The 16,425-nt window shown below is 57.1% G+C and overlaps 1 protein-coding gene across 4 annotated transcripts in view; it reads right to left on the bottom strand.

The window, feature by feature from the left end:
- Positions 1–16,159, bottom strand: part of FRMPD3 (FERM and PDZ domain containing 3) — a 61,704-nt gene extending 45,545 nt beyond the window's left edge. For 2 of the 4 annotated variants that reach the window (XM_038122903.1, XM_038122906.1), the window contains exon 1: positions 16,056–16,159. The gene's annotated coding sequence lies outside the window, so the exon portion shown is untranslated. The remainder of the gene's footprint in view (positions 1–16,055) is intronic. The other 2 variants (XM_038122905.1, XM_038122907.1) reach the window with 1 other exon arrangement.
- Between the last annotated feature and the right edge of the window lie 266 nt (positions 16,160–16,425).

The raw sequence follows: 16,425 nt of genomic DNA, 5'->3' as shown, positions 1-16,425 counted from the left end.
TGCTGGCAGGGAGCTGCATGGGCGCTGCAGAGGAACGAGAGCTCACGGACACCCTCTGCTCAACCACAAAACCAATTATCCTTGTGGCAATTAAAAGGGAGGAGAGACAAAGCCCTCCGGCCAAGAGCATCTGCAAATCCTGACGCCAGTGCCAGTGGTGGAGGAAGGAGGAGCAGATCTCCTGGAGCCATGGCTCTGTGCCAGCCTGGGCACACACTGGGGATGGATTACCCAGCAGCATTTTGGTGCCACAAATCTGCAGGACAGAGATGAGATGCTCCCAGGTCTCTGGTCACCTTTTTACAGCCCCATCAGTCCTGCTGCTGCAGACAGAGTGGTCAGGATATGTTGGAGGCTACAGGCAATAAGAAGCTCAGGGTCTAGGGGTGGTTTCCAAATAATGCCTGGTGGTGGCATGGAGAGCTTGGCATGGGGCAAAACATCTCCTCATGTCAGTCCTGGTGGGGCTGGCTGAGTCCTGTGGGACACAGCCCTGCATCCTCCCCCTGGACCTGTGCTACCAGGCCTGGCCTGTGCCCTTGAGCTGCTGGAGAGTGAAGCAACCAGACGTGCCTACAGCACCACGGCTTTGCCTTCACCAAGAGACACTGAAGCAAATCAATCTGAAACAGAGACACGGTGTTGGTGATGGAGATGTGCTCCCCACTCCCCTCAGAGCTGTGCCTGGGGGCACCACTGACACCCTGTGCAGGACAGGGAGAGCAGAGACTCCTCTGCTCCTTCATGGGCAGGCAGGAGCAGCCAAATCACACAGGACTGAGAGACCCACAGGTGTTCCACGTGGCCTTTGCTCTTGATGACAAGCAGGTGATTCCTGGGGAAGCAGCCTGTGCTGGGGCTGGGGTAACAAATGCCACCTCCTCAGCAGAGGGGCCTGCAGGAGCTGTGCCTAGCACACCTGGTGCTCCAGCCATTCCCTCAAGGTCCCTGTATTGGAGGGGTGCCAGGTGGATGAGCAAGTGATGAGCTGCTGTCAGCTCAAAGCTCCCCACGTGCCGCTGGCTGGGTGCCAGCACCGTTCCTGACCACAGCCCGAGCCCTGCTCCAGTGTGCTGCAAAACCCACACTGCCAGCATCCCTGCTGGCTCCTGACCTGCAGCAGTCCCGCCAGGGGCAGGTAAACACAGGCGAGTCGTCAGTGTCACATCAGCAGAGAGTGTCTCACCGGGCTCTTACCCTGCCGGAACAGGCAGCAAGGAAGATGTTCCCTTTTTAAGGGATCTCCTCTGAAGAGCTGGTACAAAGCAAACCCCAGCATCTCCCTCTTACAGAGCCAAGGGATGGGAGCTGAGACTGGAGCATCCTGCTTCTCTCCCACAGCCTTTCTTCCTTCCAGGAGGAACCCACAGTTCTGCAAAGGCCCCCACACCCTGGGAATGCTCTCTTCCCTCCCCTAGCTCAGGCCTGGTTCCTCTCTACCACTTGAGGATTCTGACTGAGGAAAGCACCTTTTTAAAGAAGAAATAACAACCAAAACCCAGCCCTTTACTGCTGTTATCCATCAGCAGGGCACACACAGTGCTTTGCTGGCTGTGATTATAGAGACCCTGTGTGAACCCCCACAGCTCCCAAGGTCTCTTCCCTGTGTCCCCACCCCAGGCAGGACCAGGTGTCTCCTGTCTTCTCAGAAATGTCTCTCTCATCAGTAAGGTTACAGCAGGAACAGACCCAGGGCTCCTCAGCTCCAGTTCTCTGTACAGGCAGTGAAAAGAGGAGTCTCATGAGCGTTGCTCCAAGGTGATGCAGCAGCAGCCAGAAGCATCACCAGCTGCTCCATGCACAGAATACAATTCCCATTAAAGGGAACAAAAAAGCAAAGCACAAAAACCAACAGAGCACTGAAGTGCTTCACAGCATCCTCTGCCTCACCAGAAGAAAGGACCCTTGCAAATGCTCTCTGCCACTGAGACCCCAAGCCTGGGAGATGCTCCAGTGCAGCCTCCCCCCTTCCCACCCCCCACCCTGCTCATGAGATAGTCTTGAGGGCTGGAATGAGAAACCTCCATGGGGTTTGGGGGGGTCTGTGGCCTCTCTGAGGCAAAGTGGTGGGTGCAAAGCAGTTTGAAACCTTCCCTGCCCCTGGAAGGAATCAAAGGGGGTCTGCAGGGTGTGGGACAAACAGTGCTGGCACATCCCAGCATCCCAGGCTGGATTGTCTGGGAAGAGGGCATGGACTCCACCATATCCAAGCCTACACAGCCAGCCCCAGACCACTTCTGTGGGGAGAGGGACCAGCAGAGGAGTCACGAGGGGTTGTTAATTGGACATTCTGCTGATGGGAAAGGGAACTAAGGGCTTCCCAGAGGCCAGCACTGGCACCTGGATTTAGCAGCACCATTCCCTTGGGGATGGCAAAGACAATGTGAATTCCCAGGGGATTAAACTTGAAGAGGATATCCAACTAGCAGGGAGAGAGGAGAGGCCAGCACAGTCGGAGGGATGGTAATTACAGAATTACCTGCCAGCCTTTTAGGACAGTGAATGACATGAAATTTTATATAGATAAATAGAGACTTGATACAGCTGGGGGAACAGTCGGTGCTGGGGCAGGAGCAGCCTCTGCTCTCGGGCTGATGGCAGCACAGAAGCAGGGCACGGAGGATGGAGCAGGCAGGAGGGGAGCTGGCCTTGCACGGCAGAGCCACCCCGGGGATGACAGCGGTGCAGGGACCGGGCACAGCCGCAGAGAAGGAAGCAGGGATGGCTCGGTGAGCACTGAGATCAGTGCTGCAAGGAGCCCCAGCCCCTGCTTAGCAGTCAGGTCAGGCAGCACGGACGCTGCCCGGGCGCAGGAACAGGACACGCTGTTTTCCATCCTGCAGCCAGGGAGCACAGGGATGCTTTAACCTCTGCACCACTGCCGGGCTGGCTCCTGAATCACTGCCTGTCCCAGGCCCACAGGCATGCCAGGAGCTGTGCACAGCACACCTGGGCTTTGCAAGAGCAAGGCAGAAGGGGTGAAGACCAGAAGAGGCTGAATGGCAGCAAACCTGAGAGCAGCCTGCAGAGAGCTGGCTGCCTGCCTCTCCTCCAGGACTGGGGGTGCCTGAGCCCTCAGAATGTCACCATCTTATTTTCTGAAAAATCCTCTTTGCCCAGGATTCTTCTCCTGGGAAGCTGAGAAGCCTCAGAGAAAAAGCAAAACAATATTATCTCATTTGCTTCTCCTGTGTTTTGCTGCTTTGGAATGTGGTTAGAGATTGTTTATCCAACATGTGAATTGTTTTTGACTTAATGACCAATGACGGCCAGGCTGTGTCGGACTCTGAAGAAAGAGTCACGAGATTTTCATTATTATCTTTTAGCCTTCAGTCTGTATCCTTTCTCTATTCTTTAGTATAGTTTAATATAGCATTCTATAATATAATATAATAATAAATCAGCCCTCTAAGAACATGGAGTCAGATTCATCAATTCCTCCCTTCGTCGGGGGACTCCAAAAATACCGCATCAGAGCTGGGCATTTCCCTCGCTCGCTGCACATCCCAGCCAGCAGCCCCTTCCTCACAGCTCTTCCAGCCTTTGCCAGTGCTGGCAAACACCAGGCTTTGCTGCTTCTTGTTCCGGAGCGGGCTGCCCGCTTTGCCACCTGCCCCCGGCTGCTTGCCCGCTCTCCTTGGCACAGGAGAGCTCCCGGCCTGCCCAGCCCCGAGGTCGGGGTGCCGGGCTCCCCATTCCAGCCGCTGCCACTGGGAGACGTCTCCCGGGCTCCTTGGAAACGCTGCCGAGTGGGAGCTGCCACTCAGGGAGTGAGTCACGCTGCCAGGCGGGCGAGGGTGGCTCGCTGGCACCAGGCTCTGGCTACCACTCGCCCGCCCAGAGCTGCAGTGACAGTGACACGGGGCACAGAGCCAGGCTCTCCCCGTGGAGTGGCGTCTCCTGCAGCTGGGTGACAGCCCCACTCTCCCACCCTGCTCCACCGGGCTGGTAGCTATGAAAGCACTGCAAAGCCATTCCCAAAGGCTGCTTTTCCATGCCACCACATCTGGGAGAGAAGGAATGGCCCTGGGAAGGCAGCTCCTGCAGAGAGGGACACCCTGTGTCCCAGTGCACTGGGGCATCTCCTCCCTCCAGCTCAGAGACTTTGGGACTAAGGGGAAACTGAGGCACGAGGGGAGGAAAGGACTTGCAGCAGATCACTGAAGCCCAGAGGCAAAAGGCTCTTCTGATCCTGCTCATCCCTGGGGAGGCATCCCCCAAACCACAGGGCAGCAGCCCAGGCACTCCCCTTTGGAAACCACCTCCCTGCCTGGCCTCAAAGATAGCACAAGCTCCTCAAAACCCGATGGGATGATAAGCACCTCTTCTGAAAGGGAGCAATTACCACAAAATACTGATTATGCAAATACCTTGGTTACCAAAACGATGTTCCCTGAATTCTGAGTAGGAAAGAAAAGAGCCGTGGAGAAAATTTGTTTAGCCAAGAGCTGCATCACATCTATTTATAGTGCCGAGAGGTGGAGAGGGACCTCCCTGGGCAAAGAGGCTTTAGGAGGTGACCACAGCCTGGTGACCATCACATCAGGGACACAAATGGTGCGTGGCATTTCCCTTCCTTCCCAAAACCCTTCAGAAACATTACCATCACTGCCCTTGCAAGGATGAGGAAACTGAGGCACAGAAGAAGAAGGCACTTGGCCAATGGGACCCAGAGTGCAGAGAAGAGGCTGAGGTGCTGCCAGGAACAGAGCAGGGTACCCCACTGCTGCCCAGTGCCCCACACTTACTGCCCTGGGGTGGGACAGGTCAGACCTCCCAGAGCTGTAGCAGAAGTGTGGAGAGAGGCAACAACAGAGAATGACACTGGAGGAAAAACGCCTTTGTAGAACACCCAGAATGGGTTGGGACAGCAGCAGCCACAAGGCTGGTTCGAGTAGGCTCAAGGGGAACCTGTGAGTCTCAATTCACCAAGCAAGGACTGTCCTGCCACAGCACATACTCCTTGGGATGGGGACAGTGGCGTTCCCAGGCCTGACACCACTGGCTCGAGAGCAGCAGGGCTCAGTGTGCCACCCTGCCCAGCCTGGCTGTGCTCTGCTGCCCTGGGCTTCTCCCAGCCTTATCCACTGCCACCATAGGTCCTTTCTGGTGCCAGAGTCACAGGGTGAGCGTGGCTGCCCCACTGCTGAGAGCAGTGCCACAGGTGTGGTGCCATCCTTGGTGGTGGCAGAGGACCCTGACAGCCATTTCAGCTCTGCAAGCAAGGCAGCTTTGGGAGGATCAAGCACTGACTTGCAAGGATGGAGGGTAACACAGAGACAAGGGCCATCAGGTAGCACAGCAGGGGTGGCACCATTTCACACCTGGCCACCACCTTGTCCTCAGTGCATGGTTGGACTAAAAGTGACAGCTGATATGACACTGCTCTGCCATCAAACCATACAGCTTCCCTGTGTGGGAACAGCTGCTCCTCACCGTGCTGCTGGAGCCACGGGACCCTGATGTGGGTCTGAGCTGCCAGCACAGCACCCTTGCCCTCAGCAGCAGCCACTCTCTGTGTGTCTCAGTGATGTCACACGGGGAGGAAGGACAGCTCGTGACGCAGTAGATGCCAGCAGAGCCAGCCATGAGATGCTGTTTCCTATCCTGGTGGAGCACAGAAGCCATAAGTCAGCAGGAATGCTCTTTGCACTGATGCCAGGCAGATTTATGACAGCACAGGCACCGCGGTGCTGCTCCCAGCATCCCCTCCCACAGCCTGTGCCAGGAGCAGTCCAGTGCCAGTGTCTCCATGGGCAGCACCCTGCCACTGCTCACCCAGCACTGGCAGGTGACACCCAGCACCTTTTCCAGTGTTCCAGGGCGGGTGGGGACCCCTATTCTGTCCTGCTGGAGCACTAGAGGGGATGCTGGACTGAACAGACAGACAGCCCATCTGCTCCTGGCAGACTGGCTGTCCCTGCACGTGGGATCCTGCGCTGCAAGGCTGCCCCAGTCCTCCCTGTCCTCCCTCCTCCTGTCACAGCCCCTCTTTGGACACCTTCCAGCTCAGCCTGTTTGCAAACAGCCTTGTGCAGCTCTGGCACACATTGGGAGCACCACAGATACTCTGGGCATCCCTTACCCAGGAGTTACATGGCTCCCCTGGCTGCTGCCCTGGGGTAGGTGGCCACCCTGGGGGCCCTGGCAGCAGGTAGGAGCTCAGCCCACACCAGAACACAGAGGAGCTGCCAAGTCACCCATTTTCCATTTCCAGGGTGAAATGCTGGCCCAAAAACTTTTGCCCATTTGGTCTACAACAGCTGTTGCAAATTGAAATCCATCTCTGGATTTGTGTGTCCCAATGACACATCCAGCAGTTTATTCCCATGCCCAGGGAGAGATGGATCTCCCCCCCAGTATCCCCAAGCCCCTGCCTGGCTGGTCTTCTCTTCCACAGAAAGCTCTTTGTGGCCTCTGCACTCCTGCAAGGTCAGTAATTGCCCACAACGATGTGTCTGTCGGATTTGTTTTTGATCAGCAAAAAACCCAATTCCTCCTTGTGTCCCTTGCCATCCTGAGCTGACACTACCTGAAAGGGACAGAAAGTTAAATTCACAGACAAGGTAAGAAAAGCCAGATGCCTCCTGCTTGCAGAGCCACAGCAAACAGCACAGGCACCTCGCAGCTCCCCGTGACACCAGTAATCCACCTGCTGCCAGCACAGCCCCTGGCTTCTCTCAGTTAGCTCTAACAATCTTACTGCTTCTCAAAATCAAGCATCCTGAGCTCTGCTGGGGGCAAGGGGCTTGCTCGAGGTGCCAGTTCACCCAGCAGGACTAACCTCAGTTTCTACCCACTTCACATGGAACAAGCCTGGCCTCCAGTGCTGCACCACGCTGGGGACCAAGGGACCAGCTGGCAGTGCTGCTCTCTCCTCCCTCTCATCCAACACCCCACAGGCTGCTCCTCCACCCTCCTTCTCCCCAAAATTCCAGCCCTGCTGCTGTGACAACCCTGCATCTGCCCAAGGAGCTGATGTGGAACCTTAACATGGCACCTCAACACAGGCAGGGAGGGTGGCAGACAGCTCCTGCACGCTGCCACTGCACGGCTTCACACCAGAGACTGCTTATGGAGACCGTGCACATCTGTCAGGTGGCACTGGAGGTCCAGCCTCCACTGTGGACAAAGTGGACTTGTTCCCTGCTGTCTGTCACACCCCAGCCACACTCACTGCCAAAGGAAGGGCTTAGCTTTGGGCATCAGAGCTCAAATCCTGGTGAGCACTGCCGTGGCATCTCTCCTCCCTTGGGCTCAGGTTTCTGAGAGTTCAGAAACCCTGGCAGGAGCACTGCTGGCCTCTCCCACCCATATCACTGGCCACAGGGCAGTGTCCCAGCACTCCTTGCCATGCTTTTGCGGATGGAGATGAAGGCAGAGATCCTGCTTGCCTCCTCCAGTGACCACAGAGTTTTCTGCACCTGAACCCCTGAGCTGCCCACACACCATCCATCTCCCCAGGCCAACAAGTCCCAGCCCGTGTTTTCACTACCCTCAGGACAAACAGCTCAGGCATCCAGGCAGTAAAATCCCCCTCTGTTGTACTGGAACTTTTCCAGGCACCATCATGGTCCTCTGGAGATGTTTAGGGATTTTTGCGGCCAGTCCACTTAGGGACACTCACCACCTAAATGACAAGAAGCCACTAGATTCCTCCCAGAGCCCAACCAGAGTGTAGTGCTGGTATCTGTGTTTGCTCCTGAGATGGAAGATGCTTGCATGGGGCTGGAGAGCAACCAACCATGGTAGGAACCACCCAGACACCACTCCAAGCCTCCACCAGAGAGACCTGGGTCCAACCCCAGCAGCTGGTGGGAGGGATGTGACAGCCAAGGCAGATGTGACACTGATGGTGTCCTGGTCCACGCCCCACCAGCACCACATCAGCCTCCCAGGGCTCTGTGCAGCAGGAGGAGCATTTCCAGCTTGTACTTGTCAAGGAACGGAGGGAACAGCCTCCAAAGCGCTCCGTGGGTAGGCACAGATTGCTCCAGGTGCCTGTGGATGCTGCCTTCCCACTGCTCTCTCCAGCTGAAGGCAGCACTGGCTGGTAACTCCCAGCACTGACCAGTCCACGTGGGAATGCCCCCATTACAGCCCAGTGGGGGAAGCAACAGCAAAGGCGAAGAGAAGGGGATGGATGCTCAAAGGTGGCTGCTGACCATGGTGGAAGTGGGCACAGGATTCAAGGGAGCGTTGAAATATTGGAAATAAAGAGAGGCAGAGCAAGGAAATGGGACCTGAAAGAAGCAGTTAAACCTTCAGAGAGAAAATACATGGCATGGCATAGATTGAGGCTGGTTATCTGCACAGGCAACCAGACCCACCTGATCCACCCAGTGCCCTTCTCCCTCCTGTCCCCAGGTGAGCAGAGCACTCACCACAGGCTCTGACACAGGTGAGCAATGCTCAGAGAAGGTGCCAAAGCTGGATGGAGGCCCTAGACACACGCTCTTTGAGGCAGGGACTACACCTTTTGCCTCCTCTCCATCTGCCCCAGCTGAAGATCTGGCTGGACAGCAATGCCCTGCGTGCCATGGCAGCAGAGGGGAACCAGAGCTGTGGCTGTGCCAGCCTCTCCAGCACTTGTGGCATGACTGAAGGCAGGAGGATATTGGTGACACCACACCAGCTGCCCTTCAGCACTGCTCCTTTCCATAACTCCAATTAATATCACAAACCTCTATCAGGAGTCTTTCCAGCCTCCGAGTTGCTTGGAAACTGTTTGCTGCAGCGACTGACAGCTGCTGCCAGGAGGGCTCAATGCCAGCCCACTCCCCAGGGCTGCCACCACAGAACCTGGTGGACAACCATGCTCCATTGCCTGGCGTGTGCCAGGAGCCAGAGGAAGCAGGGATGAGCAGGGAGCAGCTCTGACACGTGCCAGGGATGAGAGAGCCCGGAACGGCTCGAGGGCTGCGAGGCTTGGTTTAGGACTTGGAGATCCCACAGCTAAGGCTTCAAAATGTTCCCAGCCCGAGGGTAAGGGAGAGCTTCCAGAAAAACATTCATGGAAAAACGTGCTCAGCCTCACAAGATTTATTTGGCCAAATGTGGACATTGAATTCAATCATAAAGAAGTCAGAGAGAGGGTTTTGCTTTTGGACAAAGTATTGGTGTGGGCTTAATGGTGAAGTCACTGAGACCTCCATAATACTCTATGAATAATCAGGTATCTCTTCCAATTTATAGTGTACCATAAAGTGCTGCTACAGTTTTGGTGATAGTATTTTTTTATACTATAGCAATGACAAAAAGCATATTTTACTGCAGGAATGGCAGTGTAAGTATATTTATCCATTGGCCAGAATTCTGTGGTATACTTCCCTATCTAATGGCTGCACAAACATGCATACATCCCAGATTTATACCCAGATTTTCCATACTTTGCTTTGAAATTTGCATAATATGCGAAGATTTCTATGTAAAATGGAGAAGAGCATGGAGCAGCTCCTGCCAAAGCAGCCGCTGGAATTCAGCACTTCTCCGTCTCACGCTGCTCGTGTTTCCCCACAGTGACATTACCCTGAGGATCCTGGAGCTGCCTTGGGGATCCCACCTTTCAGCTCAGCACTCGCAGGGAGAAGGAAAGCTGAAGGGGAGGTGGATGAGGACCCCAGGGCAGGAATCCCCATAGGAAGAAACGTGAGGGGAGCAGATTCTGCCAGTGCTGGTGGAAGGCATCTCCAACACCATCCCACCTGACAGCTTCCTCCATCGCCCCAGCGAAGCACTGCCTTTTCTTCTTGAAAAAATGCTGTGGAATTACAAGTCTGATTGATATGAATATGTAACAACGCTGCTTTATTAATAGCAGCTGCATTATCAGTTTGCTCCCTGCTATTGGCAGGAGATCTGGGACAATATGTGGTTTGAACACTAAAGAGAAATGCAACCCGCAAAGGCAGCGGCTGCGAGATCATTTCCTTCCTTTTCCCGTGGAGCTGGCCAGGGTGACACGGATGCATCCATCGCTCTTCCTCCTGCTCACTGGAGCAGGCTCCGGGATGGCTCCAGTGTGCATGGTCCTGAACACACCCACAGCCATCTGCAGAAGGATTTGTGTTCAGTGTCCCCAGCACAGGCAGGAGACACCCCTCCAAGCCAGGGACCACCACAGCCAGCTCTAACCTCTGCAAATTGAGGTCACTTGGTGCAGAGCATCATGCAAATCTCCCTGGCACGGGTAATAAACTCCCTTTGCAGTTTGCTTTCCTTACTCCCCCCATCACCACCCTGGAGGCATTAATGAAAACAAGATTACAAAGGAGATTGGATTGGACATATATCTGGTGTGCTATTTTAGCTGTAAATTATGCCAGCTTCATAAAACCCCAACTGTTCTTTCCCGAGATCCCTGCATAGATTGGCAGGCTAAGATCAAGCAACCGGCGCTCGCCGCGGGCAGGCACCGTCTAGAAAAATGCTGAGAGGGTCCAAACAGGAGCAAGATCTTACAGTGCTACATATCCACACACATTTATACACATGGAAACACAGGCATGACAGGCAAGAACTTCCCGTGCTCACTGAACAGCTAAAGTGACACACCCAGAGGTCTTACAAGCCCCTACCCGCCAGGCTTTGGCGAGCCGACCCTACAGATGATCCGTGCTGTTTCAGCTGCCTGTGATAACGCTGCTGACACTTCCCTCAGCCTTAGCTAATCCCAGGAGGGAGCAGAGCATCAGGCAGCACGGTCCAAAGCAAGGCTGGGTGCCAGGTAAGGGACATGGGGCTGTGCTCTGTCACAGAGTGAGTGTGAGTTAGCAGACGTGGTGAGGAGAGCAAGGCTGCCTCTGTGGCAGCCACAGGGCTCCCAGCCCCGAGCAAGGCAGGGCTCTGCAGCACCAGGGCAAAACTGCCCCAGCCCGAACTTTGCTACAGCAAAGCCGGCAGGAGGTTTTGCAATTCTTCTCACGAGCGTCACTGTAGCTTGGCTGTGCTCCACCACCCTGGAGGACAGAGCAACCAGGGCTCCAGCGCCCTGAGCTGCTCCAGGGAGAGCAGTGGTGCTGCACACAGCTCTGATCACACCCAGCTCCAGTCCCTGGCCCTCTCCTGTCTGCCCCCACTCGAGGGGCTGGCTCCATGCTATGAAGGCATGTGCGGTGCAGGAGCCTTGGCAAACAGGGCCTTGAGCAGCGAGCCGCGCACCACCTGGCTGCTGCAAGCACTCTGCCACCTCCGAGGGACAAGGGCCACTCTGAGCCCTGAGGGGACAAAGCCCCACAGCCCATGGGAACCCTCCTCCACACACTGCTTGTTACCTGGAGGGAGACAGCTCGAGAGCAGCAGCACACTTTGCCTTTCCCGAGCAGGCATGGCAGCGAGCTGCCTTCCCTGCCCCACTCCCATGGCTCCACCTGCTTGGAGCTCAGCCAGGTGCCACCACACTCCCCAGGCTCACAACCTGCACTGTCAGCCCAGAGATGGACACAAGGCAATGCCTTCTCTGGCAGGATGGATCCAGCCTGTCTCATCCATCCTCTTCTCCAACCAGTCCTTCTGGGAGATGCTACAGCAGAGTGAATTTTGCACACCTATCCCAAGTCTCCCACGTGAAGAATCCCTGCAGGGTCAGTGACCTTTGAGGAGACCACACAATTTGTGGGCAGACACCTGCACATCTTCTCCAAAGGCAGAGTCCAGAAGCCTCCCTGTAACCGCAGAGGCAAAGCAAGCTGGCAGAGGTCCTGCATCACAATGTCACGTGTCAGGAAGAAAGGGACACACGTTCAAGAGTGGTCAAGGCAGCACCATAATGCTGGTCAAATGTGAAAGGCCCATAACCAAAAACCCTGGGGTGCCTCGCCTTGCTCTCCAATGGAGAGCTGCATCTTCCTCACATGGACTCCCACGTGTGTCCCTACCTGCAGCAAACCATCTCTGCACGTTCCTCTGTGCCATTCACCACCAGCTGGCACAGGACTCGCCTGCATGTGCACGCATCTATTGATACAAACCCAGGCTTCCTGGGCAATCAATAATGCTATTTAAGAGATAAGTCTTGCTATTGACTGGCTGTTGAGCCCAGCTCTTGCTTAATTTGAAAGAGAGGGAGAATGACGAGGGAGCTCTGAAGTGTTCCCAATGTCACCAGGCACGCTCAGGCTGTGCAGGCAGGGATGGAGGGGTCAGGGATGAAGGAATGGCAAGGCAGAAGCACAGTGGTTTTTCCACAGTGGAGGATCTGTGCACTTTTAGGGAGAAAAGGCCCATCTGTGAATGCATGTGAGCACTCACAGTACCGAGCAAAAATTAAATCTGGGCATGCTGTTCCCTCAGCTGTGGCTGCACCCGATTTGAGGCTCCTCTACCACCTCACACCCAGACACGGTGTTCTGATCATCTCTTCAAGTGGCATGAAAGAGCTTCTTGCTGTCAGGTCCTCAAAGGTGGCTCCTGGCCATGATGTCTGTCCGGGCTGTAGAAGTCTCTGCTCCGGTACATGTAGGGCCTCCCCCAGCCCTCTCCTGGCTCTCCATTTTCAGGGAAGACAACTCCCGTCGTAAGAGGTGGGAGCAGAGGATGAGCAGAGCTCACTCAGCCTCACTGAAGGCTGTGAAGCAGGTATCCCTCTGTTCTCTGTGGAGGACAGCCAGCCAGAAGGATTAATATCCAGCAGATCAGAGATTTCCAGCCCTCCAAGAAGCAGGGAGCTGAAAACACATCCAGAAGGAGCCACAGAAGAAGAAACACTCTGTTTTAGGTGGATCAAGTGGAAAAAGGTGTGTCCTTCAACAAGCCAAAGGCAGCTTCCAGCTCACAGTGCCCACGGCCACCGCTTAGATGAGCTGCACGACTCGATGGGGCCATTTTTCCTTCCACACTCCTAAGTGCTTCTCCCTGGCTCATGTGGATCCATGTCTCTGTCCCTGCTTTCAAAGCTGGAGCAGCCCAACAGCATGGGTGCTGTGGATGGGGAGGAGCACACCCGAACGAGCCCTGCTCTGTCAGGGAGCAAAAGGCCCCCTTATAGCAGCTCCTCTCCCTCCTGCCATTGCAGCCTCTGAGACATCACCCAGGGATGTCCCGGCAGAGGAAGGTGACATCAAAAAGCATCTCAGCCCTGGGAGGTTTGGGCTGTTTTCTGCCCCACGGTAGGAGAGATGGGAGCAGCCTTGCTGCCCCTGTGATGATGGGGGGACCCATTCTGCAGAAGACTCTCAGATGATCTGAGCCTTGCTCCAGCCAGGCTAGAGACTCCTCAAGGCAGCACCCAACCTGACCTTTATCTAAACATTTTTTCACAACAAAATCATGGAGCCTGAGTGCTGGAGCTGCCCTGGCAAAGGGCACAGAACTCATGGGCGTGAATCAGGAGAGAGGCTTGCTGCTGACTTCAGTGGGAGGGAGGAAGGACCAGGAAAAGCTGAGGACTGGAGGCTTTGTCCTTCAGTGTCAGGGTGCAGCCACCAAGCAAATGATAAAAGCATCTTCCTGCTATCCTGGGGCTGGCATTGGAGGTAAAATCCCAGCTCTACAGAACCATGGGCAAGTCCCAGAGCTCTGCTCAGCCCCAGCATTGCAGGTCAGCTCCCAGGAGCTCAGGTGGTGAACATGAAGGTGGCTGGTGCAAACAGCATCTTCTCTCTCTCAGGGACCTTTTCTGTGCTAGACAGGGCTTCAGTTCCAGTTCAAAGCTCAGACTGCCTTGGTCTGAGGCAGAAATGAGCTGCAAGGCTCACTGCAACCTCACCGTTGGTAACTGCAAGCCTGTGGCTGCCCTCCTGCCTTAGGAAGATTGAGGTCCCTGTCCACCCTAATACATGTGGCACCTCTTCCCTTGCCCAGCCTCATCTCCAGCACTGCACCCCTTGGTTTGCAGAGAGGCACCAGGGCTGAGCCCACTTCAGTTGCATGCCCACTGTGCTCCCCACACCTGCCACTGTGCAAAGAGGACGTGGGTTTGCATCTGCTCCACGGGTCCATCCTGAACAAGTCATCCCAATTCCCTTGAGCTGCTAAAGCTCCCTGGGCAGCTGAGTGAGCTGCTGGCAGCAGCCCTGGGCCCCGGGGACTGCACTGGGAGCTCACACCAGGACAAGCCACATCAGCTGGGGCTGCTGCAGGGACAGTGCTTGGTGTCAGCAGTGCCGAAGCCCTGGGAAGGGGCAGACAGCTGCAGCTGTGGGATACTGCTGGCTCAGTGCTATCCATGGTGGAGCACCCAACCAGCAGCACTCTGTGCCTCCCTCATGGGCTGGTCCTGCAGCAAGGCTGAAGTTGTGGCTTCCAAGCAGAGCTGCAGCAGAGTGGCTGCTGCCATGCCAATCAAGTGGGCAGCTGGCACGCTGATCTGTCAGTCCAGGAGAGCAGCCACGCTACCAACCCATGCCAGGGTGTCCCAGGGGGCTGATTTCCCCCAGAGGCTCCTGCAGCAGCACCACAGAGCCTGAGGAGCTCAGCTGCTCTCAGCACCAGGCACTCACTCCTCCATGCAGGCAGAGCACCCAGAGCCGGTCCCCAGCACTCCACAGCCCTGCACCGGCACGGCCCAGCTCCAGCCACGAGCTGTTGACACACATGAGCCAAGGCTGGTCCCCGCCGTCCTGGTGGCCGCGAGGGGACAGCCACAGTGCAAGGAGGCAGCAGCATGGCAGCAAAGGCAAGAGGAAGTTCAGCATCATGGGGGTCCTCAGCCAGCTGCCAGAGTGGGAGGCTGCAGGCTCAGCACAGGCTGGTGCTCCAAGGCACAGGGACAGGGCACTGCCTGGGCAGGAAATGACCACAGGGGATGTCGGAGCCAAAAAAACCCCAATTTGTTATGAAGAAAACCGGGATGCTGTTTTGTTTGCTGCTCAGGTGCAGCAGAAACTCCTCACTGCAGGACAACATGGATGCCAGCAGCTCGTGGATGGGTGTGGAGGGCTGCTAAACCCGGGGAGCATGCTGCCAGGGTGTGCACCCACAACAGCCAGCCCTCCCCTGCACTCAGCACCTGCCTCCTCCCAAAGGTGGGCCGCAGGCTCAGCTTCCCTTGGGCTTGACCCAGAGCCACTCTACCCTCGAGGCAGTCTCATGCCAACAGAGGTTCTCACACAAAAGAACACACATCCCAGCCCACCCCAGCTTTTCTCTCCTCCACCTTTCCCTTGTGGACGCGGGGAAACTGAGGCACTGGAAGGCTGAAGGTGGCACACAGCCCTCTCTGGCTGTCATCAGAGAAGGGATAGGTGAGAATGTTTTCAAACTGCACTTCCTCAAAAGCAAGCCACGTCTCTCTACCAGTTCTGCTGCTGACAAGGAGGAAAACTCATCCCGTCCAAATTGCTCTAAAATAGGAAAATGAGGAAAAACAACCAAACCCAAACAAGCCTCAAGGCAGAAGCCAAGTGCGTTTGTCTCTGTTCCTTCAGCTCAATCAGCCACACTTCATGATGGCAACTGCCATGATACCAGACTAACAGCAAGAACATTGTCACCCGGGAGCACGCCAAGGTGACCCGAGGGGGAAGTGGTGGAGCTCCCTGCCCCGAGCCCCACTTCCTCTGCTCAGCCTTCCCTAGCCAGGGCCCCGCCACGGGGGAAAGCCATCTCAGGTACGTGCGGTGCCCAGCCGCACCGATCCGATCCACATCACGCCAGCCCCTCCGGCCAGATTCCTCCTCCCGCGCATCACGGCGCGTACCTTCCGCGGGTGCACCGTGCGAGGGCCACCGAGGCGGCGACAGGGACACGGGGCAAGACGGGGGTACCCCATCATCACCAGCCGGCACCAGCAGAAGGCCACAGGCACATCTCCAGCACATCTCAGACCCTGCGGGCTGAGCTCCCGGCGGAGGACGAGGCAGAGCTCCGCTCCGGCTCCTGCACGCCGGCACTCCGCGCCCGGGGAGCGGGCATCCCTCGCGACACGCCGCGGGAGCAGCGGAGCGGCCGGGCACCGGGACGCCGGGAGGCGCCGGGCAGGGGGCGGCAGCTCCCGCCTCTCGCAGCCAGTCCCCTCGGCGCCGCCGGAGCATCCCGGGGCAGCCGGCGAACTCCCCGAGCGGCGCGCGGGACCGACGGGCGTCCGCGGGCACCGCTGGCCCCCGGCAAGGGCTCACCTGGGCTCCGCCGCCGCCGCTCCCTCAGGAAGCGCCGCGGGTGAGGCGGGCGGCGCGGCGGGCGGGCAGGGCAGGGCTCCCGCAGCCCCCCGCCGCCGCCGCCCCCATGGCCCGCCGCGCTCAGCGCTCGGACGGGGCCCGCCGCCGCCGCTGCCGCCGCCCCGCAGCGCCCGCCCCCGCCATGCCGGCCCGGCCCGGCCCGGCCCGCTGCTCCCGAGCCCGCGGCGGCGGCGAGCGCGGTGCGCGGCTCTGCGGGGCGAGGGCGGGCGGCGGCTCGGCGGGGCGGGGCGCGGGGCGGGCGGAGGCGGGCGGACCCCCCCTGGCCGGGGGCTGCGGAGCCCTCCCGCCCCCGCCCAGGAGCGGCGGGCAT

This window comes from Motacilla alba, chromosome 4A (genome assembly GCF_015832195.1).
Source record: "Motacilla alba alba isolate MOTALB_02 chromosome 4A, Motacilla_alba_V1.0_pri, whole genome shotgun sequence".
NCBI classification, from domain to species: domain Eukaryota; kingdom Metazoa; phylum Chordata; class Aves; order Passeriformes; family Motacillidae; genus Motacilla; species Motacilla alba.
This window is presented reverse-complemented; position numbering and strand designations above follow the sequence as displayed.